Source organism: Triturus cristatus, chromosome 10 (assembly GCF_964204655.1).
Source record: "Triturus cristatus chromosome 10, aTriCri1.1, whole genome shotgun sequence".
Lineage (NCBI taxonomy): Eukaryota > Metazoa > Chordata > Amphibia > Caudata > Salamandridae > Triturus > Triturus cristatus.
In genome coordinates this window covers 903,926,653-903,949,763 of record NC_140593.1, presented here as the reverse complement: position 1 = coordinate 903,949,763, position 23,111 = coordinate 903,926,653, and the positions used below count along the sequence as shown (strand labels likewise).

At 51.0% G+C, this 23,111-nt stretch overlaps 1 protein-coding gene and 1 non-coding gene across 4 annotated transcripts in view; one reads left to right on the top strand and one right to left on the bottom strand.

The window, feature by feature from the left end:
* Positions 1 to 23,111, bottom strand: part of LOC146796219 (cathelicidin-1-like) — a 211,340-nt gene that overhangs the window by 183,478 nt on the left and 4,751 nt on the right. The gene's annotated exons all lie outside the window — the stretch shown is intronic.
* On the top strand, positions 4,421 to 4,529 carry LOC146796220 (U6 spliceosomal RNA). The gene has a single exon (XR_014970180.1). It is a non-coding gene; the product is annotated as a U6 spliceosomal RNA (small nuclear RNA).

The window sequence follows — 23,111 nt, the reverse complement described above, 5'->3', positions numbered from 1 at the left end:
ATTACTCTCTACTTAATGCAACATAAATACACTCCGCATAATACCACTCTGTGCCACATAATAACATACCACATAATTGCACTGAGCTCCATACAACATAAATGCACGCCTTTGGGTCAAGTCGTGCTATATAAAAAAGCAACAAAAAAAACCTTTTCCAATGCAATAGGTCTCGCATTACTGAATGTTTGCGCTACTGGTGTTGCATTATTATTAGCAATGCCAATAGCTCAAACTTTTATAATGCGAGACCTATTGCATTGCAAATGCTTGTTATGAAACTAAGATTACCTCTGCTGTCAACACTGTGCCCAGGAGGCCATATCTCTGCCTTGTGTTAACACCCTGCTTCCAAAGCACCCATTAGTCCAGTCACAATATTAAATTGTATGCTTTAATGTGCCAATTTGTTTGTACTTCAAAGTGATGGTCTTTAAAACGTCACAGACCTATTTTCACGTTGTGTACAATTAATTGTCATAAGTGACTCTGACCATCTTGAATGTTGAAGGATGATGCTATATGTTGGGTAAAGGATTTGCACAGTTTGGGCATTGCTGGCTAAGATTATACACATTCCCAACAAAGTGCACGACTGCGCAGTGGTTTGGTCTTGAGGTGTGCCAGCAAAGATGGTTGCAGCACGAAGATCTTGGTAAAGTGCTACATGTAAGAAGTGGGTTTTTGGGCAGAGTACCAGGATCGAAAGTTCAGGATAATGCCACGCTTTGGTTGAGCCCCACTGGCAGACCAGTGTGCCTGCGATGCTTTATAAAGAGTAGACTGTTTATACTCCATCAGCCGTCCGTCACCTGGGTTATGAGACACAGTACATATGAATCTGGACTGTCGGTTCAAAAAATTACCTTTAGATGATGCAGAATTTTATTTTGTTCCTAAAGTCTATTAGAGTATTCCGTCATAAACTTTATAGAAGAGCCTCTTGCCTCGTCTGAGGTGGAGGTGAGAGCTGCCAATTTTAAGATCCAAGGGTTTGATGGTTCAGGAGTTTATTCGGTCCGATATTGTGGACGTATACCCGCCAGGGGCAAGCCAAGCGTTCAAGACTTGCCTGCAATTAGGGAGATGTTGTAGTTTGGCATTCCAGACAGGTATTATATGAAGCTTTCTCGAAGACTGACATGAAAGCGGTTTCATGCTCAACCAACAAAAACAACGTCCCTGCATATTAGGTGGTGAGTTTGTGTTCTTGGCTGCAAGTCTGTTGGTCTTTGCGAGTAGAGATGTCTAGGTATGTTTTTTCCTTCATATTTGCATTTTTTTTTATTTTATTTTTTGTGTCCTTCCTCATGTGTATGTATGTACTTCATGGCTAAACGCTTATAAGGTCCTATAGGCGAGACCTATTGGCTCTGCCAATGCTTGGTATTAAAGTCATAGGGCCAGAACTCGGGGCCTTGTACCATAAAGTCACGCAAATTGATGCAAACTAGTACAAACTCTTTATAAAGTAATTATTTTCCAGTGGTTGGACAGTTTGGGAGGGGTGAGTGGTCTTGCTTTTCACTGGAGGATGCCTCCTTCAGTTGCCTCAATCGTTTTTCGTGAGTACTAAAGACCAGGTGCCTAGAAGTTAATGACCTCACCGCACACACTCAACATTAAATGATACTGATCAATAAAGAATGTGTGTGAGCATTTAGTGAACATTGGTTTTGATCGTGTTACGTCTGTGTGCATCTACAGTGAATCTTTAGCTTTGTAGTACGCATTGGATAAAGTTGGGGTAGTCTACTTTATCAACAATATTATTGTTGTTGGTGTTGTTCTTAGGAGAAGTAGATGTTAAAACAACTAAGAAAGGCTAACTTCTCTTGCGTGATGAGCTAAGACGGCAGAAGTGCTGCTTAAAGTTCTGCTTTGAAAAAACGTGTTATTTGTGTTAGTGCATCCACTTTCAGGGTTACATCCAATATCATAATGCTTTTACAATGGAAATTGAAGAAGGCCAAATGCCCGGCACAGCTGAATATGAAACTCACGCAGCAGATGCATTTATTCCAGATGGCCTACGTAAAACGGTGCTATGCAGTTTGCAGCTATTTTGGGCCAGATAGCAGTTCATAGTAAGATGTATCCGACATCGCTATGCTCGACTTGTTTAACCCCTTCCTGTTTAGGTCTCGCCTGAGCCAGCGCATGCGCTGATCTGGCGAGGCTTTGAGTAAGTGGGCATTGAAAAATCCGACCACATGCTTTGTGTGGCCCAGAGCGTGCGGTCACGCGCACAGTTACGCGCAGAGGCGCCATCTAGCTTTCCTCTGTTTTCCTAATTAAGTGCATTGCTCGAGGGCACCCTTACTGCGCGAGCACATCGCACATCAGCCTTAGTTAATCACTCCTTTTATTTTGCGTGTGCTTTAAAATATTATTATTAGCTTTCTATTGTGACACAATCTATGTTACATGGATGTTTTTTGAAATGATAGCATTAGTTATTCCCTCCTGTACAGTTTTTTTTTTCCAGAAGCAAGCAGCCGATATAGGGCAAGGCAACATAAGCAGAGGCATTTAGCAATGTTTTAATGTATTCATTTTTTACTGCATCTTCTCTCTCTTTTTTCCCCTTCATTCTCTCTCTCTCTCTCCCCCCCTTCTCTCTCTTTCTCTTCCCTTCATTTACTGTCTCTATTACCTTATTTCACTCTCTTTTTCACTCCCCAGCATCACTCAGCGCCACCACCACAGCATCACTCAGCGCCACCACCACAGCATCACTCAGCAGCACCACCACAGCATCACTCAGCAGCACCACCACAGCATCACTCAACACCATATCAGTATCACTCAGCAAGACCTAAGTATCATTGAGCATTACCTCCTCGTTAGTCTTCCTCGCCACATGACTAACAAAGTGAACTTCAGCTCCACACCAGAACCATCCAAAGCAAAAAAAGTCAGCCTCCCATGCCTCCCATCCCTTCCCAATATGGCCGACCCAGTACACCCATGACCTCTATAAGAGGCGGGCCGGCCCAAGCCATCAGCCTGTTTTTTTTGTTCTGCGCTGCAGATTCTCCAGAGCGTCTGATCAGGTAAGTTGGGCTGAGGTCCTGCTCCAGCGGGTCCCTGTGCCCTGGGGGGAGGCCCTGCTCCAGCGGGCTCGCTCTCTGGTTCCCCTACCTTCTAGCCCTCGCACTCTCCCTTTGGGGTTCGCCGCTCTGCTCTAGCGGGCTTCTGGTGCAGGCGGGCTCTTGGGAGTTTTTTGCACTGCTCCCTCTCCATTCCTTGCATTGTGCCCTGCTTTAGCGGGCTTTGTTTTGGGTGGTGTGCTATGGGCTGTCACGGAGTCGCTGTGGCTTCACCCTGTGACTCTTACTCTCCTGGTTACCTGTACGGCTGCCGGGGTTCCTCGCTTGTGGGCCTCCCACCTATCATGCCTCGCGGGTCTTCCTGATAACCTGCGACCAGCTTCGACGCCTGTGTGTCGCCTTGGCCGGCCTGCCCGTCGGGTTTTCTTTCCCCGGCATGCTCTACCCCGACCCGTCTCAGTTGGATGCGGCGGGGGGAGCTTGGATGCCCTGCGCTTTCCCTCTTTTTGCCGTTCGCTGCATGCGATCGAGACTCATTGGGGGGGGGGAGTTGGACTGATGCTAGGGGGCTCCCCCTCAATCCCATGGCCCTGGTCCTCTCCACCTGTGGGCCTCCGTCCGTTCCTGCGGACGCGCCCCCGTGTTCCGGTCTCCCCCATTGACGCGTGTTTGTTTGGCCGGGGCTGCTGTCCCGGGCTGGGCTTACCTTCGGGTGCCAGGGCTGGTGCATTCCTCGGCGCTCCGGGGTCTGCTCGGGGGTTTCGCGGGGGTCTCCGACTCCGTTGGTTTAGTCCGGGCTGCTGCCTTCTCCTCCTGGTTTCCAGCTGGCGTTCTCTGGTCCGCCTCATACGGGGAGGGTCCTGCTCCCCTGGCTTCAGTCTCTGTGCGCTCTGCTTCGGGCTGTTTTCTTCTGGTTAGGGGTCCGGTGGCCGGGCTTCCTCCCTTGCGGCTGCTGTGGGTGGGGGCCCCACGGTTGCGTTGTTCTTCGGGTCATTTTGGCCCTGTGTTGGACGGCGGGAACACTTCCGGTTGAGTGTTCTGTGTTGGTTCCTCCTTTCCCTCCGGGGTTTCCGGTTGCCTTTTTTGGTATTTGTGTAGTGGCGCTCGTCCTCTTGTGGTACTGGGCATTTTGCCTCTGCTTTCCGGTTCCCTGTTCTTTTCGATGTCGGACGTATTTTATGGCTGCATTGGACGTCCTTGTCGCTGTGTGTTAGGAGTCGCTCTGGCCTCCTGGTTGGGGTCTTGGACTCTTGCCCTGCTGCTTGGGGTTCACTTTCCTGGTCTTTCAGTGTGACTGGGTGCCTTCGTCTGAAGTGTAGGCAATGGTCTAGCCTTCAGTGTGGTTGGGAAATATTTTTCCTGTTTGGGTGCTCGCTTCGGCGGCACATATCCTAAAATATTGGTACGATACAGTGAAGATTGGCATGGCCCCTGTGCAAGGATGACACGCGGATTCGTGAAACGTTCCATATAACTGAGGTGTTCTGTGGCAGCGCCTGCTGGTTGGGGTCTTTGACTCTTACTCTGTGGATGGGGTGTTCGATCCCTGGTCTTTCGTTATCACTGTTTGCTAGAGACGCTGTGGCCTCATGGTTAAGGTCAGAGACTCTTACTCTAAAGGTTGCAGTTTCACTTACAATTGATTCTGTTCGATTAGATCACTTTTTAATAAGTTTTACCCCACAGAGTTCAGATATCCTCTCATTATCTCTCCTGTGTAGGGATTGGTATTCCCTTTGGGGCGGTTGGGGCCTATTTCGAAGTCGGTTCCCGGTTTCCTTCTGGGTGTCCGTGCTCGTCGGGTCCCTCGGTTCTCTACTTGTCGCAGTGTTTGTCCCTTCCAGGGCGGTCTGTCTTGCCGCCATGGCCCTGCAGCCGTTCCTCCCTGTAGCCCCTGCTCTCGTCTTTTCTCGGGTGCGGGGCTGGTTGGTTCTTGGTTGGCGGACCGCCTGGGTGTGCCTGGTGCTGTGGACATGGTGTTGGGCTTTTCGCCCGGTGGGGTGTGTGTTCCCGTTCCCGGGTTTCGCCTTCCTTCCTATGTTCTCCTGTACCTGCCTGCTCCCCGCTGTTGTGCCTTCCTCGGGCCGCTGCGGTGGTGTCCCCTCCTCCTCCTGCTCCATGGCCAGGTGGGCGTCCCTTGCACCTTCCACCTCATCGTTGCCTGTGTGTGCGGTGTTGGGTTCCCCCGCGCTCCCGTACTCCAGTTGTGGCAGGTGTCGCGGTTCTCGGTTGGTGCCTGTGGTGCGTGTTCACTTCTCCTGCATCCTTCCGTGGGCTCTGGTGGTGGTGTTTTTACGCTGGAGTGGCGTGGTGTGCTGTGGTGTCCAGTGGATTTGGTCCCTGTTCTCTTGTGCTGGCCTCATCCGTGCGCTCCTTGCCGCTGGTTTCCTGCTTTTCTGGCTGTATGGGTCTGGTCCCACGTGCTGTGGCTCTGTGGTTGATCTCCTTCCTTGAGTGGCCCCCCGGCGGTTTATGTCTGGGTTGTCTACCCGGCTGCTGTTCTTCCATGGGGTCGGTTTTGGGCTCCTTGTGCCTTGTCTGTCGGTGCTTGCCTGGTCTGTCCGTTGGGGGTCCTCCCCGTCTGGTTGGTCCTGGTGCTCTGTGGGGAGTCCCGCTTTCGCCTGTTCCCGTGGGTGTCCCTTTCGGTAGGGCGTTTGGCTGCGGTTCTGGGTGTCCCTGGTTCAGTTCCGGGTGTCCACTGCCTCTGGGGATGGCTCCCCTTCCGCCTTGTCTGCCCGTGTGGCCGGTGGTCGTTGTGTTCCGGTCTCCCCTTCCCGGGTGTTGGCGTCCTCTCCGCCTGTGGGGCGTGCTTTGGTCTCTGCTGGGTCGGTTGTTCCGTTTTTGGCGGTGTATCGTCTGCCTTCTGTTGGCCGTTTCCTGGCTTGGTTTTGCCCCTGCCTCGCGGGGGCTTCTTGGGGCTCTTGCCTCGGTCACTCTCTGCCTGTGTCCCGGGTGCTGGTTCGCGCCTGGGCTTGTTGGCCTGACCGGGATGTTTCTCCTGTTGGTGGGGCTCTCCTGGGTGCTTCCCGATTCTGCTCCTGCGGCTTGTGGTTTCGTATCCTGCCACGTTTTTATTTGTTGCCCCTTGGGGGTTTTTTTTCCTCACGCTCTGCTTGTGGTCGTCCGAGGCTGCTGGTTTTCCCGGTTCTCTTCACCGGTTGGGGCCCGACGCTCCCTGGGCGGATTGGCTCCTGTTCTTCTTTGTCCCTGGTGGGGGTGCTGGGTCCTTCCGGCTCGGGTTTTCTCCCTGGGGGTGTGTCCTTTCTTGGCCTCGTTCCGTCCGGCTCTTCTGTCTTTCTCGCCTTTGGTGGCTTGCTGCCTGTGGCCTTGCCCCTGCGTTCGCTCCGGTCCCTGTTGGGTCTCCGCTTTTCGGCTGGGGCAGTCCTGGCCTTGTGGGCTCTTCCTCCTAGGGTCTTGAGTTTGTGTCCCGGGGTTGGTTGGTTTTGCCTCCCGGGTTCTCGCCTCGGCGGCTCCCTTGTTGCGTGTGGACTGTTGCTGGGGCGTTTTGCTTGTCCTCTGCGCTGGGCTGTGTTGCTCGTTCGTTCTGCGTTCCCCTTCCTTCCGGGTCCATGGTGCTTTCTTGTGCTTGGGTCCCCTGGTGGGTGTTTGCCTTCATGATTGGGGCTTGGCCTTGGTTCTCTTCGATGGCCTTGCTGACGGGGGCACTTTGCTGTGGTTTCCTGTGGCCCCCGGGGTCTGTTTTGCCTTGCTCCTGCCTGGGCTCTCTCGCTGCTGTCGCGTTCCTGTCCGGGGATCCTTTGGGCGGCTGTGGTCCATGTCCCAATGCAAGAATAACTTCCTAGGCAATTAGTATATTTGGTGAGATAGTACCTAAAACATGTCCAATTAGTGTAGCCAGCACAATATTTAAAAATGTCACAATAATTTTTATTATTAATATGATTCTCACGGAATCAAAAGGAAATATACAATTTAAAAAAACAACAATTCAACAGTACATTGGTACATAATATAGACAAAAAATGTAATAATGTTTTTCAAGTTACAAATAAGAACTATGTCAGTGGCCGTATGATTATCTTCTACGCGCGTTTCGGCGAAAAGTACGCCTTCTTCAGGAAAAGTCACAATTCCTGTAAATTAAAAAATAAAGCAACTACTTCAAATAATATTACATAGGTGATTTTTTCTATTTTTCTTTCTTTGTGACTTTAACAACAAAATCTGGCTATAAAGTCTAATGGACATTTTATACAATATTTTTTAAAAACAAGGATGGAATGAAGGAATTGGCAATGATATATAGTAACATTGTGCATAATGTTGAGGTAATGTCCCTCCTGCCTCTCCTTGCTGGTGGGGCTTGGGTGCCCATCGTTTTGTTGTTCGGGTGGGGTGCTGGTTTCCTTTTCTGTGCCTCCACCCGTTCTTGCGGCTCCTGCCGGTCTGGGTTCCCTCTGGTTCCTTTTGCTTCTGCCCCTGATTGCCACCGGATCTGGTGGCTTTTGTTTTCTTCTCCCCTCCGGTCCTTGGTTTGGGGGTGGTTCGTCTCTCTCGCTGTTGGTGGTCCGCCATGCGCGTGGCTGGGCTTTGGTCGGCCTGGGTCTCTTGCTGCTGTGGCCTTTTTTGTTGGGTCTCTGTGGTGTGGCTGCCCTCTGTTTCTTCGATCCCTGTGGGGCTCCGGTGGCTCATGGGCTGTTTGGGTCCCCTCTCGTTTTGGACTGTCCATTGGGCGGTCTTGGCGTTTTGGACCGGCTTGCTGCTTTCTGTTTGTGGGCCTGTTTTCGGTTGCCTTTTGGATCCGTGTGGTCTGGTGCCTTACCTTCTCTGTCCTCCTTTGGCCTTGGTTGGGCGGATTTTCTGGCGGCACTTCTTGTCTGGGGGGGTCCGGGTTTTTCGGCCCTTTCGGTGTTTTTCTGTCCCGGGCTGGTTCTTCCTGCCCGTGGTTGCCTCTCTCTTGGGTGGTTTCTCCGCTCGTTTGGTCTGTTGAGTTTGCCCTCTCTCGTGGGTTTCCCTTCTGGTCCATTGGTTTCTTGTGAGTTTCCATGAAGCCGCTTGGCTTTGGTATGTGCTCACTTTGTTAGTCATGTGGCGAGGAAGACTAACGAGGAGGTAATGCCCCGATTACTTACCGGTAATCTTCATTACTCCGAGTATAGTCTTCCTCGCCACATGAGTTCCCATCCCTCCCTCCCTGTCTGGCTATCAGCTTCATGTTTGTGCTTGGTAGTTTCAGGCTGATGGGTTGGCCCGGCCCGCCTCTTATAGAGGTCATGGGTGTACTGGGTCGGCCATATTGGGAAGGGATGGGAGGCATGGGAGGCTGCCTTTTTTTGCTTTGGAGGGTTCTGTGTGGAGCTGAAGCTCACTTTGTTAGTCATGTGGCGAGGAAGACTATACTCGGAGTAATGAAGATTACCGGTAAGTAATCGGGGGCATCACCTCAGCATCGTCTCAGCACCAGTCATCACCACCTCCTCACCCTGCTCTCGGAATCTGCCATCTGTTGATTCTCCCGTAGCATCTGGCCGCTGCTAGTGTTATAATACAGTTACTAGTTCACAACCTTCAGCCTCCAATTGTTTATGCCCCTCAAAAATAAAATTTACCAAACAACCATTGGAATAGGCAAAAACAAGTTGCCAGCATTGCAAGAACAAAAGAAAAATGAAGAAATGTTTTATTGTACATACATTTTTTCAATATGGTCGTTCTGTTGGACGGAATGCCTTCTTGGTCATATATAAGGTAACAAAAATGCTTCTGACACTTTTTTTATTACAACTTTTCAGCATGCTGCACAGCAGCCGAACTTCTCTACAGCACAGCTTAAACACATTGGCAAAGTCAATAGCTCTGCCTAAACACTTATAAGGCTCCAAATGCGAGACCTATTGGTTATGCCAATGCTTGTTTTAGTGTATATGGCCATGAAACTCGTACTTCTACTGGGGAGGAAGGCCTTGTAAGCAGCCACCCACACTATGACGGCACATGTAGCAGAAAAAGAACTGCCCACCTCTGTTTCACGGAGCCTTTAATCTGCAAGTCTCCTAGTTCGCCTGCTGTACACCAGAACTTAATTTTGATCCCCATCCACTACATTTCGAGGGATCCGAGCCAGGACTTGAATGCTGAAATGCAGACTGTCACTCTCAATCCATGCCCCACCCCGCTCCGGCCTTTTGTATAATCATTGGCCATAATTGGAGTCAACCTGCAACCCTGTGGGTAGCCTGAACAAAGGGAGAGTGAGGGCTAATTACCGCTCATCATTCTTGAGCTACCCATCCATCTACCCATCAGACCCCGCCTCCCACTCCAGCCTCTCTTATCAAGATGCCAGCCTCAAAACAGGCCCAATTGTTCTGCAAACTACTGGCAGGAAGTTTAATCTGCTGACAGCTCTTCTTTAATCGCCCTTCGATACGTGCCCCCGCTGCCCCTGCAGCCAGGCCTCTGTTCAGTCTGAGGCTTCACTGAGGTGTAGCCATGTACCGTGAGTGAAATGGAGAGCCGCCCAGTCTGACCTTTCCCACAATGCCCAGCTCTGCAATTAGACCAATTAAATATCCTCACAACTTCTGAAAGGCTTCAGTTCCAATGTTCCATCTCTTTCAGGCTTCAGTTATCCCATCATCCTTCTTACTGGTGGGACAGACATACGTCAGCGTACCACACCTACTTTGTTACTTGATTTCAGATATGAGGGCCACTGAATAAATCACAAAGCATATTCGGTGATAGCCAGAGCCACTGGAATTTTGCGCCAGGAGAGGGCCAATTTATGTGACAGGGATGGGTAAATTATGCGGCAAGAAAGGGCAAATTATGCAGCAGAATGCAGCACATTTTGTGATAGTATTACTTTTTTTATTTCATAATTTCTTTCAAACTTGGTAACACTGTTGGCATTGGCTGCGCCCCATTAGTACCAGTTTAACATCCAGGCATAACAAAGCGCAAAAGAAAGGTGACCAGCACAGTTTTGTAAAGGGCCTTCCACTTCGCTGCAACACGTGCTTGCATTTTTAGTTACTTTTGCACCTCTTTGAGCTTGAAACTAATCTTTTTTTGTTAAAAACTACAGAGTATGTGGCAGATGATGGATTATTTGGCAAATCTAAAATTATGAGGGGAAAAAACTGTGGCATCACAATTGCACAATTACAGTGGGCCTGCTGTCAGTGAGCCTAATCAGCAGGCACATTTGACCACACACACGCACTATGCAGTGGGCATCATTTTTCTCTTGTAAATCTGCACATGCAAAAAGTGATTGTTCAAGATTACACCTACAAAGAACCGACTCAATTAATACATTGTGCATATGCCTGTGATGGTTTTGGGAGTGGGCAAAAGGCCCTAAACCTCAGAATTTTTAGGCAGGTGGTAGGGTCCGAGGTCGAAGGGCATAGTGTTTGGTCCACTGGATCCTGGGCATGGTTCTTAGGTTTTTTTATCCATTAGTTATCAGGGTTAGGTCCCATTTTATTGTGTACGTCCCGGTTGGCATGGTCAGAAATAGCATCAGGCAATAGTTTTGTGGTGGAGTCATAGAAGTCCAAAATGATATCAAACGGGCGCTGCTCATTTTACAATAAGCAGGCAGAGTCGACCGGCTTTCGGTGGGTGCGTTAGCGCAGGTGGCTTAACTGCCCAGGAGCGCAGGTCCAAAGGGGGGGGGGTGGTGGCCGCCGCCATGGCTTGTGGGTAAACTTCCCTCAAGGTACAAACAGGTGGGTCGAGTTTTGGCATGGCAAAAGGGTCTGCCCGTGGGTCCAGGGATCAGGCTCCGTGTTGAGCGCAATGGGAGATGCAGGTGTGGGGGCCGTCGGCTGTGGGCTCAGCGCGTTGCACACCTTGAGGGCCACTGGCACGGAGCGGAAATGCGAGTAAAAAGAGGTTGCATCATCTGTGATGAAACGGATGCAACTGGCAGCAGAGGTGGTAGGGTGTTATGTTGCTGGGCCCGGCCGATGTTGCGCGGGGCCCAGGGGATAGCGTGCGGGACCTTGGGTGCTGGAGGGCAAGGAATCACTCAGAGCCAATGGTGGTGATTTTACTGGTTTCACGGTCGCAGCCCAAGAGAGCTTACGCACGCGCGTAACCCTCATTTATTCTACGCGTAGAGTCACATGACTCTACGTTGCCGTCAGCGCCTGTGTCGTCACCGGCGCAACATTACATTCCTCCCCAACAACATCAAAACAACAATGGTTGCCAACAAAAATCTAGAGTCCGTTCTCAGCCTAGTGCCACATCCCCGGCCAAAGTTCGGACCCCACACTAGCACCCAATAAATAAAATGAAACAGTCTTACGTTAGGTAGTCTCTCAGCCGGCAGGATTGCTCGGGATTGCCTCTCAGGCCGTATTGTGACAGGCCACGGCTCTGGGAGTCTCTGCATTCGCTATTCTGCAGGTTGGTAGGGGCCTCAGACTTCGCCGCGGATTCATCGGCCCGGAGGTGCGGAGTTGTCATTGAGTTCTCACCCCCTCCGGCTGTCCCGGCCTCTTCGAAGGCCGACCCCATCACAGCTCCACTTGACCTAGACTCTTCCACTGAGCTCGCGTTAGGACAGTTTTCCTCTTGGTTGGATGATTGTCCCGGTCTTTCAGGATGATATTTCTTGAAATGTGACACATTCCGCGTTATTCTTTCCCTCCCTCGAGTGGCCACAACACGGGTTCCCTGTACATGCACTACTGTCCATGGTTCCTTTTCAAAAGTCAGGTGAAATTTTCCACTCGTGACTCGGTTTTTGAGCAGCACCACGTCCCCACGTCGGAAATTGGGCGCTGTAGATCTTTGCCGAAGGCTGACATGTGCATGTGTTTTACGTCGCTGGGCATCTATTAGGCTGTCCCTAGGGGTCTCTGGCTGCCACGCCGGGTGATGAGGGATTGAGTCGGTGATTACTCGCCCCATTAGCAGGTGAGCCGGGGCTATGCCTGTTGTAGTGTGTGGCGTTTGGCGATAGCTCCTGAGAAACATGAAAATGGCCATTTCTAAGGACTGGGCCCTGTCATGCGCAATTCTGATTACCTTGTTGAGTGTTTGCATGAATCTTTCAGCCTACCCGTTTGCCTGGGGCCACCGGGGGGTGATTTTCCGATGGTGAATGCCAAGGGCCTGTAGGTATGATGCGAATTCTTGGCTTTGGAACGGAGACCCATTGTCCGTCCACAGCTCCTGCATGATGCCATGGGCCGCCATGATTTTCTCAATCTTTGGTATGATCTCCGTGGCGCTTAGTACTGACACTATTTCAACTTCAGGGTATTTGGAGTAGTCATCAATGGCCACCAAGGTGTGGCGGCCGTCCGGCAGGCTGCCAAAATCAAGGCTCACTCTAGACCACGGCTCCTCGGTCTGGGTTCTACGATGATCGGAGCAGGTCTGGGTATCTCCCCAGTTACTTGACATGCCGTGCAGGCTCGCACTGTAGCTTCCACGAGATCATCCATCAATGGGAACCACACCTTTGTGCGGAGCCGCGCCTTTGTTTTGACCAGTCCTTGATGCCCAACGTGTGCCAGGTCCACCACGCTTTGGGTCAGGGATGTCGGAATTACCAACCTGTGTCCCAACAGACACCCTGTGTTGTCTTCGGTGAGTTAGTCTCTGACGTGATACAAATTGTCCATCACCCTTTGTGCCGAGGCTGTTAGACTTTTCCATTCCTCCTTGGCTCTGTGCCAGCTGTTGCTCTGGATGGCTGCTTTGGCGCGCTGTATACATTCATCTTGGGTCATCGCATTCCGCAGTTGTTCCATGGAAATGGGTATGGGGCATGATCGGGCTGTGACACACCTAACATACTCTTCGGTGTCTGCTGCATCCTCCATTTCCTGCACCGTGGCCTTCCGAGGATGCCGGGACAGGTAGTCCGCCGGTTTTTGGACCCGGGCTGATACTCCACCTTACAGTTGTAGTTTTGGAGCTGCAGCATCCACTTTTCAATCCGTGGTGGTGGTTTGGTCGAGGTTCCTGAGAACAGGGCCACTAGCGGCTTATGATCTGTCGCGACTACGAAAGGCTTCCCGTAGATGTACAAGTGGAAGTGGTGGCACCCCCAGTGAATAGTGATGGCTTCCTTCTCTATTTGCGAATACCTTTGTTCCGTTTCGGTGAGGGACCTGCTGGCGAACGCCACGGGGGCCCACTCTTCCTGAGAGTTCCTTCTTTGGAGGAGGACTGCTCCTAGCCCTACAGGGCCAGCGTCCACTGCTACTAGTGTCAGCTTCGTGGGGTCAAAAAACGCCAGGGTGGTCGCTTCTGAAAGGGCCTCCTTAATTTTCTCGAAAGCCTGGGCTTGCTCAGGGCCCCACTTCCATGTGATGTATTCCTTAGTCAGCTCCCTCAGTGGTGACGTCAAGTTGGCCAAGTCTGGGATGAATCTCCCACAGTAATTTACCATACCCAGGAAACTGCGGACTTCTGTGACATTGGTGGGAGCGGCAGCCTCTTTGACGTCCCGAACCTTCTCTGGGTCTGGGTTGACCCCTTCGGTGGAGAATATGTAGCCAAAGAATTGTAGTTTCTTGCATAAGAACTCTCACTTTTCCCGGTGAAGGATGAGGCCCGCTTCCCGTAACCGGCATAGCAATTGAAGAAGACGTTCATTGTGTTCTTGGGTGGTTTTGGCGTGTATCATTATGTCATCGCCTACATTGATGACACCGGGAATGTCCGCAATCAACTCCTGTATCACATTTTGAAATACCTCCGCGGCGCTGGACACTCCAAAACTCAATCTGGTGTACCTCCTGAGTCCCACATGTGTTGAGAACGTGAAGATGTTGCGGGAGGCCTCGTCCAGCACCAGTTGATGATATCCGGACCTCAGATCCAGTTTTGAAAACCAGCGAGCACCCGCCATTTCTCCGATGAGGTCATCTATCGTGGGAGTGATGTGACGTTCCCGCTTCATCGCGACATTGGGGAGTCTCATGTCGACGCAGATTCTCACCGCGCCCGGTTGTTTGGGCTTTCGCGCGACGACGATCGGGGACACCCACGGAGTGGGACCAGATACCTTCTCAATTATCCCTGTGGGCTCCAGCTTCTTGAGCTCCTCTTCGACCAGGGGCCTCAGCCTCAAGTGGAACGCTATTCGCCGGTGTCTTAGGGCGACGGGCTGGACCGTTGGATCGATGTGAAGGTGGATTTCCTTCCCCTTAAACTTCCCTATTCCTTGAAAAACTTCTGCGAATTCTGCAAGGATGTGTTGGAGTGACTCTTGATGTACTCCGAAGGCAAATGTTACTACTCCCAGGTCCTCAGCCGCTCGGCACCCCAGAAGCATCCCCTGGCCGTCCTCGGTGACATAGACATTGGTTGTGATGGATTTTGAGCCGTGTGCGACGGTAATCCGGAACCGTCCCCGTATCTTCAAAGGAGCATCTTGCCCGTAAGCGAATACGGTGATGGTCGATGGGTGGAGAGCCGGTCGTGGATCCATGGTGTTTTGTAGGGTTGAGGCCATGATGTTGATGGTGGCCCCTGTGTCTACTACAGCAGTGACCTCCTGGGATCCTACCCGGATGCTGCATTGAGGTAGGCGTCTTGACTTTCTGGTGGCAGTGCCGATCATATGGACTTTGTGCACCACCCTCTCCTCCTCCTCATCATCGTCCATGTCACTGGGTGCTGGTTCTTCTTCTTTGAAAGTGTTCGCTACCTGGCGAGGCTTGCGATACTTCTTTGACCTACACACTTTTTCTAAGTGGTTAAATCGCCCACATCCTGAGCATCTTTTGCCTTTCGCGGGGCATTCAGCCGCCATGTGCGGTGGACCCCCACAGTATCCGCATGACTTGGTTTGTCCCGGAGAGGGTGTTCCTGGTCCTTTCCTGTTCCACCTCTGCGGAGGTTTGGTCGTTACCGCGTTTACTGGTTCCGACTTCACTGGTGTTTGGAGAGCAGCCTCCATGTGCGCCGCCCGCGCTTTCGACAATTCTTTGGTCCGTCCTAGGGTCAGTATTTCTACTAGGGGCTTGCCGGACTCTTCTAGTATTCGTTCTCGCAATTTGGCCAACGCACGTCCTTGGATTATCTGTCCCCTAATTTCTTCGGTTTCATCGCGAAATCCACAGGTAGTCACTAGATTCTTTAGTCGTGCGTGATACGTGTCTAACGATTCCTCCGGAAGTTGGCGCGCTTGCCGGAAGATGAACCTCTCATAGTCCTGATTGGCCATGGGCTCGAAGTGTTCGTTGAGGGCATTTATTAGCGTATGGTGGCTCTTTGGGGTGGCCTCAACTATCGTTTTGACGATATTGTGTATATCTTTGCCTCCCAGGTGTATCAGCATTGCCCACTTCTGGTCTTTATGGATCTTGGTGGCCTCAAAGAAGATACGCAGATGGTCTACCCAGTCCTTCCATCTGGCCGCTAACGCCGATGGCGACCCCTCCACTGTAAACGGCTCAATGGGTGGTATGGTGGTCATTGTCCTATCGTGTCTTGTCGCCTGGGTCCCTCCTGACCTTTATGGCCTTGACGTGTTGGGCACGAGCTTGCAGCTCCAGTACCCGTGGGCTGGCCTTCTCTGGGTGGCTCGCCCTGTTTACCCGCTTCTGATGGGAACCTTGCCTGGTGTGTCCTTTGTCCCCCTTAATGCTGGGCCCCTCCAAGGGTTCTGGGTGTTGCTACAACATAGGGGTGTGGGCCTGCTTGAAGATGGTGGGCCTGCTCCTGTGTTTGTTCCTTTATATTTCCTGTGTGTGGGCCTGTATTTTTCTGTGCTTTTCCTCCACCACACCACACAGCAGAGGTACTCACAGACAGTTGCAGGCAGACCTCTGCCCGGAAGCTGACGAACCCACCACACGTTCTCCCTCCGTGAGGCCCGAGGCGATCAGCTGCACCGTCGGCAGCAGGGCCTGCACCACGTGGGTAGAGGGGTTGTGCTCTGGTCCGTCCCCGCCTGTCACGGGGCATAAACTCCGCCGATCACTCACGCGGATGGCAGCGGGTGTGCCGCGCCGCACTCCAATGGGGCCCCTGACGACCAACGCGCACTGGGGCACGAGCGCTGTGAGCGGAGGACAGCGCTCGCGGCCGCCACACCAGCACGCAAGTCACACAAGGGCACGCCCACCCTCGTCGCCAGTTTGTTATGTTGCCGGGCCCGGCCGGTGTTGCGCGGGGCCCAGGGGATAGCGTGCGGGGCCTTGGGTGCTGGAGGGCAAGGAATCACTCGGAGCCAATGGTGGTGATTTTACTGGTTTCACGGTCGCAGCCCAAGAGAGCTTACGCACGCGCGTAACCCTTATTTATTCTACGCGTAGAGTCACATGACTCTACATTGCCGTCAGCGCCTGTGTCGTCACCGGCGCAACATTGCAGCAGGGGAAGTGGGTCGGGAGGCAGGGCGCATCTCCATTTTAGGCCCTTACCTTTTGTGTCCGGGCCAGTCGGAGCACACAGTGGGAAGGAGGCTGCAGGCCCAGGCCATTATGCAGCTGTTCCCCAGAGCTGGGCCTGTCTGGAAACGTGCCACCAGAGGGTGCGGTGACACCATTGGATCGCGAGGGGGCTGCCTACCATGACATCACGGAGGCGAGGCAACTGCAGGGCCTGTTTCCTCATAGGCAGGCCCTGTTCAGGCAAGTGACGGTGGGGACTGGGACAGGAGCGGGGTAGCCCACTCAGGGGGTGCCGTTCTCCTCCTTTGAGACAAGTACAGGGCAGGCTTTGAGTGCCAAAGCTGGTGCATCGGTCCCCAGGGGACAGGGTGACATCATAGTGGGGGCATCCGGACAAGGGGAAGGAGGGTGCTTTCTGGTGCTGGGTGGGACTTAAGGGGGAAGGGCAGGTCCTTTCTCTTGTGGGTGGAGGAGCATGAAGCTCTAGTGCAGGTCGAACACAGGCATGAGTGCCAGGCTGTGAGGGTCGTGGCTTCTGACCCCCAGCCCCCCCCCCAACTTCCTCCATGGTTTTGGTAGGGGCAAAGATTTTTCAAGATGGGGGCACAGGGTGATGAGTGTGGTGTCATATGCCTCCCCCTGGGTTTCCAGGGCAGGTAGGCCAGGGACAGTTTAGTGCCAACCAGGGGCCAGAGGTAGATGCGGAGGAATTGGTACATGCTGGTCAATCAGGAAGGTCTAGTACAGCATGTCCACTCCGGCCCAAGGACAGGGCATCTGTCCTACAGGCAGCTCTGGGACGGCGATGGACCACAGTCAAGCGAGCAAAGGCCAGACAGATGTGTCTGCCGTGCAAGGCTACGATCCTTCACATGTGTTATTTCAAGAGCAGTCTGGTGATGGTGGAGTAGGCGATGGGGAGGTGCTGGGCAGAGTGGGGACTGTGGGGTAAGGGATTGGGATTTTGAGGAGGAGGAGTTGGAAGAGGGTGAAATTGTGTAGGATGGAGAGTTGATGGAAGAGGGTGACTGCAAGAATAAATGTCGGAAGGCTCCTCCCAGAGGTCATAAGGGGTGGAGTTTGACTAATTTGAGGGGTAGTATTGGTGGTTTACAGGAAGAGGCGACAAGCTCAACGGCTGCTCTAAAGGAAAGAGCGTTAGGATGGATGGTTTCGGCATGGGTCTTGGTCTTAAAGCCAGGTAAGGCAGAATACATGGTAACAGTGGGGGGTTGTATAGGTCTAGGTTTAGGCTGCGAGGTAAGATGCACAAGCACAGGGGGGTACCAGGCTACGGCGGGATAAGTATCTCCAGGACCAACGTATGGGTATGGACGTAGCGGGGGATAAGGAGGAGGGGACGGCAGAACTGCTTACAAGGTCACAAGTCACAGGGACCAATGAAGGTTCGGAGGTGGAGGATGGGGACAAATAGGAGAGTAAAGAGGTGAAGAGGTAGTGAATGGCATACATGGGGATTACCAAACCACTGGGGGCGCACTTAATGGCTGTGAGTAATGAGCGTATTTAGAAAGGGGAATATGTAGAGCTATTTGAGTTGCTACATCGGAAGATACAGGCTATAGAGGGCTGTAAGGAGAAGGATTATGAGTTGTCCTGTAGGCCCAGGGTATCAGTCAACACTGAAAATTGGACAGCAGATTTTCTAATATGCAAAAGAACCCAAGGTGTGGCAGTTGAGAGTTTTTGTGTTGGAGTGTTTGCGGGCGAACGGTACTTACAGGGTACAAAGCATTCCAGGAATACACAATTAAATTGCTGATGCTCTCTCTCTCAATTTCAGTGGAGGAGGTTCCGTGGGTTGCCCCCAGGGGTGGACGAGAGAAGACTGCAATGCCAGCTCACTTTTGGTCAGTAGGCGAGATCATGTGACGCAGCTGATCCTGGGTTCACTATCGGACTCAATGCATAAAGCTTATCGACATGTGTGTAAGGAGATTTAGCTGTCGGGAGCAGTGCCCCAGGGGAGTCCGGATGGAGGTCAAGCTTGCAGGGATGATGTTGTAAATGTAATCATGTCTTTGATTGACAAGAGTTTGTCGGTGGTCACGATAGCCAGTAAGTTGGGGACCATAGCCTTTTTTGGAAAGCTGAGGTGGGGATATGAGCCATCTGTGGGAGAAATGGGAAGCACATCCTTGAAGGGGGGTCACGAGATGGGGGTGGGGAAGACAGGTTGAGGCGTCGCATCACACTGCGCATTTTGAAGCAAGTGGTTGCAACGCTCTCAAGGGTTTGTCGGGATGCATGGTAGATGCTTCGTTTTACGGTCATCATGGTGTGGCTGTTTCTGGAGCTTTTTGCTTTACAGAAGTTGTTGGATCTGCGGCACACAAAGGGATATGTTGGTGTGATGTCCGTATGCTGGAAGGGGTGGTGCAGGTCTGGATACCAAAGTCCAAGACTGTCAGGCAGGGGCATCTGTGTGACAGTTTGTCCATATGCTTGGTGGGTGATGTTGCGAAAGCAAGGTGGCGGAAAATTAGAGATTTTTCTGCACAAGACTGGTGTGCATTTTTCAGCTTCGTAGGAGTTGGGGGTTTTGCGGAGGGCTTTGGGTTTGGTGGGCTATGGTTCAAGGGATTTTGTGATGCATTCATTACAGATTGGAATAGCGATGGAGGCTGAAGGCAGGGGTTGGACAGCAGGGAGATTATGCAGTTGGAGGTTGTGATCTGGTTGCTATCAACGCTATTTGCATTTGGGGTGGATGTTGCAGAACAATCAATAGCAGGAGTTTATTTTCTCCTAGGTTGCATTGTGGGCCCTCAAACAGGCCATATAGAGGTTTGGATCTGCAGGCACTCTTTTGTGAAGTGGGCAGTGAGGCATGCAGTGTCAAGAGAAGGAGGAAGTCAACTGGGTCTGCCTGATACGGCAGTACAGTTGAAGTGGTTTGGCAAAGGAAGCATGCGATGGCACGAGCGGTTGCCAAAATTGAATGATTTGATCAGGGGAACCCCTGGCCCACACATTTTGTTGTTGTGATTAGGAGAAAATGACTTAGTCAAGATGAAAGGTTTGGCATCAGTAAATGCTATAAAACAGGACTTATTGGATATTAAGAAAGCATGGTCAGGCACGAATATAGTATTCAATGAGCTTATGCCACAGAGTATAGAGGGGAGCCAACAAACCAGGGACCATAGACAGAGCAAGTCAAAAAGGAAACAGATTTGGAAATGTTGTAAAGTTTTTCAGAGAAGACGGGATTCATTTATTGGTTTATAAGGTGGAGCTGTCGGATGCAAATAAAGAATTTTCGATCTGAGATGCTGCATTTGCCGGTGGGAATGAAGGGGTTTTTTGTTTTCCTAGTTGGAGGGCGGGGGGAGGGGACAGAAAAACTCTGGGATTTTCTAGGGTAGGTTCCTAGAGTTGAAAAGGTTTATAAAAGAAAGCATTAGCCAATGTTCAGATCCAGTTGAATTTGACGGGGGTTGGGGGAGGGGAGAAGAGAAGAGGAGTTATGGAATGAGAGGGCAACAGTGATGGAAGCACGATGGATGGATGCGGGGATTTACCAGTGATGAGTATGTGATTGGATTTTGATTGGTTTGGAAGGGTTGCTAAGGGGAGAGGGGTTTGTGGATAGTTAATAAAATGTTTAGCAAAGCCAATGTTATGATCAGCATGCATGGCGTAGAGGCAGGTTGTTGGGGGCCCATTGCCGTGTTGTGCACCTATTTCATTAAGGCAGCCTTTTCCACACTAGAATGTAGTTTGTAGTTATTGGAGACACCATCCCGCCCGATGACAAAAACACACCTCGGACATTCCACTGTGATTCAACGTCAATGCACATTGTGGGGACTGAAATGTTTAAACTTACTTTCCTTCCATGAGAGGGAATATATAGCCACTGTCGTTTCACGACCACGCAGCTAAGGCACAGGGACATAATTATTTATTACTTTACTCCTACCATAGAAGAGAATATCAACAACTGGCCGTGGATGTTAGGCTGGAGCTCATGGACGCGCCTTGCAAGTATAGAATACATGTTCACCTTAACATAGAGGCATGTCTGAATTGCATGTCAGCATTAGGTCATGTTTAATAATACAGCTTTGCTAAAATAATGGTTTTGAAAGTCAGGACTCGAGGCTATCTAGCAAGTGCTCATTGACATTTAATACAATACACCGTATGGCTGGAGGTAATATGTTATGTCATAAAGTTTTATATAGTTCATTTTTACCCTTAATTAGACCTCAAACGCTTTCTGGGTGGGCCTGTAAGCTGCCACCCTCTTATGCATGGATGTTAAAGTGTGTGTTTGGTATTGAGGGAAGAAATTTGATGTCGCCTGTGAAGTTAGGAGTTACGTTCTATTCAACAATTTTGTGGTAAACTGGTCGCTGTGCTTATACATGGAAGGAAGGTGTGGGGGAGAGTTAATTCTCACGCACCATATTATATCTTATTTTGACTCTGTATTGCCACATTTATACCCCTATGTGGGGTGCTGATGCGCTTGCCTGGAAATTACTCCTTTTTTTCAGCTTGTTGATTAGGTGGGGTTATTTTAGCCTATGAGAAGTAATGGTAGATGTTGTAGCACCCAGGATAATTTGCTGCATGGCTAAACACTTATAAGGTCCTAAAGGCGAGACCTATTGGCTATGCCAATGCTTGTTTTAACGGAGTACAGGTTAGAGACTTTAACCAAACTGCCGTACTGGGAAGAGCAATCGCACAGTACATAGGCACTCCTGCTGCAATTTATACGTTTGTGAACTTATATATGAGCTGTCAGTGGATGCGTGCCCAATGTAAACTGTCTACGGCTACCCACAAAAAAGACAAAATTATATCTACCCACAATAGATTCTGACCTGCAAAACAAATACCTCAGAAACATTAGAAAGGAAAGCTGAAAATGTCCTAGTTTGTGTTCCCTAACATTAGACATGAAGAGCTTATCTGGTCTTGCTGCTGCTAAAAACACTTGTACCTCACATCACCCTGAGTCAGCTCACCCACTAAACACCAGTGTGCGCGCCTTGCTGTCCATCGCCACGTACACCATAGATCATGACCCTAAGAGCCCTCATGCTTCGCACCCTGTTCTCTAATAATGCATAGAATCTTGTGCTCCTGAACTGGACACCACTCATTTCTCTTGCGATGTTCAGCATCCAGTGTACATCACCCACTGTTCCCCTAAAGTGCCTCACCCAGTGTATCCCTGAAGTGTAATGCACAGTTCTTCTCTGAGGAGCATTACTGGTGCAATCCAACAAAGTTATCCAGGTCCATGAGGAATGTGCTGCTCCATTCCAGGTTTTTGTTTGAATTCTGGGAGTTTTAATCTTGTTTATTCCATTATAAAACTGGACCACAAGTCCCAGAATGCAAAGAAAAATCCTGGACTGAAGCAGCATATCATGGCAGCTATGCTAGTGCAGAACTGGACGTGGATCTGATCCACATGTTGTGGAGCTGCCCTGTCTTGGGCGTCTTCTGGCAGGCGGTACGAGACGCGCTCCGCGAATGTACAGGGCGTGATATTCCCTTTGAGTGGTCATCCCACTTGCTACATCTATTTCACAGAACACCCTCTACGAAGGTCACCTCTAGATTTCTTGATCTGGGGTTAGTGGTGGCAAAGCGACTTCTCACTAAGCGCTGGAAGGCAGACGCCCCTCCACATGTGAAGGCGTGGCGCGGCTCCTTCCTGGTCTGGGCAAAGGCAGAGGGTGTCGCCCTCCAGAGGGAGGAAACATTAGGGCTCAGGGTGACCCCCATAGCGGCACAGTGGGAGTCACTGGTGCAGTACGTATTGCGATTGGGGGAGACTGACACGGAGGAAAACGGGGGGAACCTTGGAGAAGTCGTGCTAGCTGACCAGGGGTTGCCCCGCCTGACAAGGGGCGGCGACACTTGATGTCATACCTCGGGCTGAGATGGTGAGCCGTGGGAGCGTAAGCACTGCTGGACGTGTACTATCTTGAAAGGAGGATGTGGGCCGGGGAGGGGGGACTCCGGGAGGTGGCGGGAGGGGGATGCCTGGATGAGCACAGGGCGCTGCTACTAAGTTCTATTGTTGTTTCTCTACAGGGGTGTTAGTTTCCCGGCTGCGTAGTTTTATTTCTAGAAATAAATACTTGGTCTTCTGTTTATGATGAGCAGCTGTGGGACTGTGAATGCAGATGTAATGCCTCTACATGATAGTTCCCTACACGGGGGATGATCGAGATAAATAGCGATTTCACACATGTGACCATAGCTGCTGGGGCTCTCAGTGTGGGCATGGAATGTGAGTTGCTCCACATTATTGCAGTCAGCGTTGTATCTGCATGGATATTCCCATGTACACCGATTACAATTGTTCATTATCCTATTTCGTGATGTGATGTATGTCATCTAAACTCCAATAAACAGATTTCTAAATAAATCATGGCAGCTATGCTAGTGCTCAGGCGGGCAACTAGAGCCAAATTTCGGGGGGGGGGGGGCTGAAAAAGATTTCGGGGGGGGGGGGGGGGCTAAGTCTTCCAGCCATAGGCAGAGTGGCTGTAAGAAGGGGTGAAAACACAACAAAAGCCACATTAACGAGTAAATGGTTTTTAGGTCGAGGGACCGTCCGGTCTGCCAAAGGCAGAACCGGAAGTCCGGAGATCTTAGAGTGGCTATTTAGCCTGCCTCTCTTTTTGCCTCTCCTCCATTGGCTGGCTTCCTAAACGGAGGCCAGCCA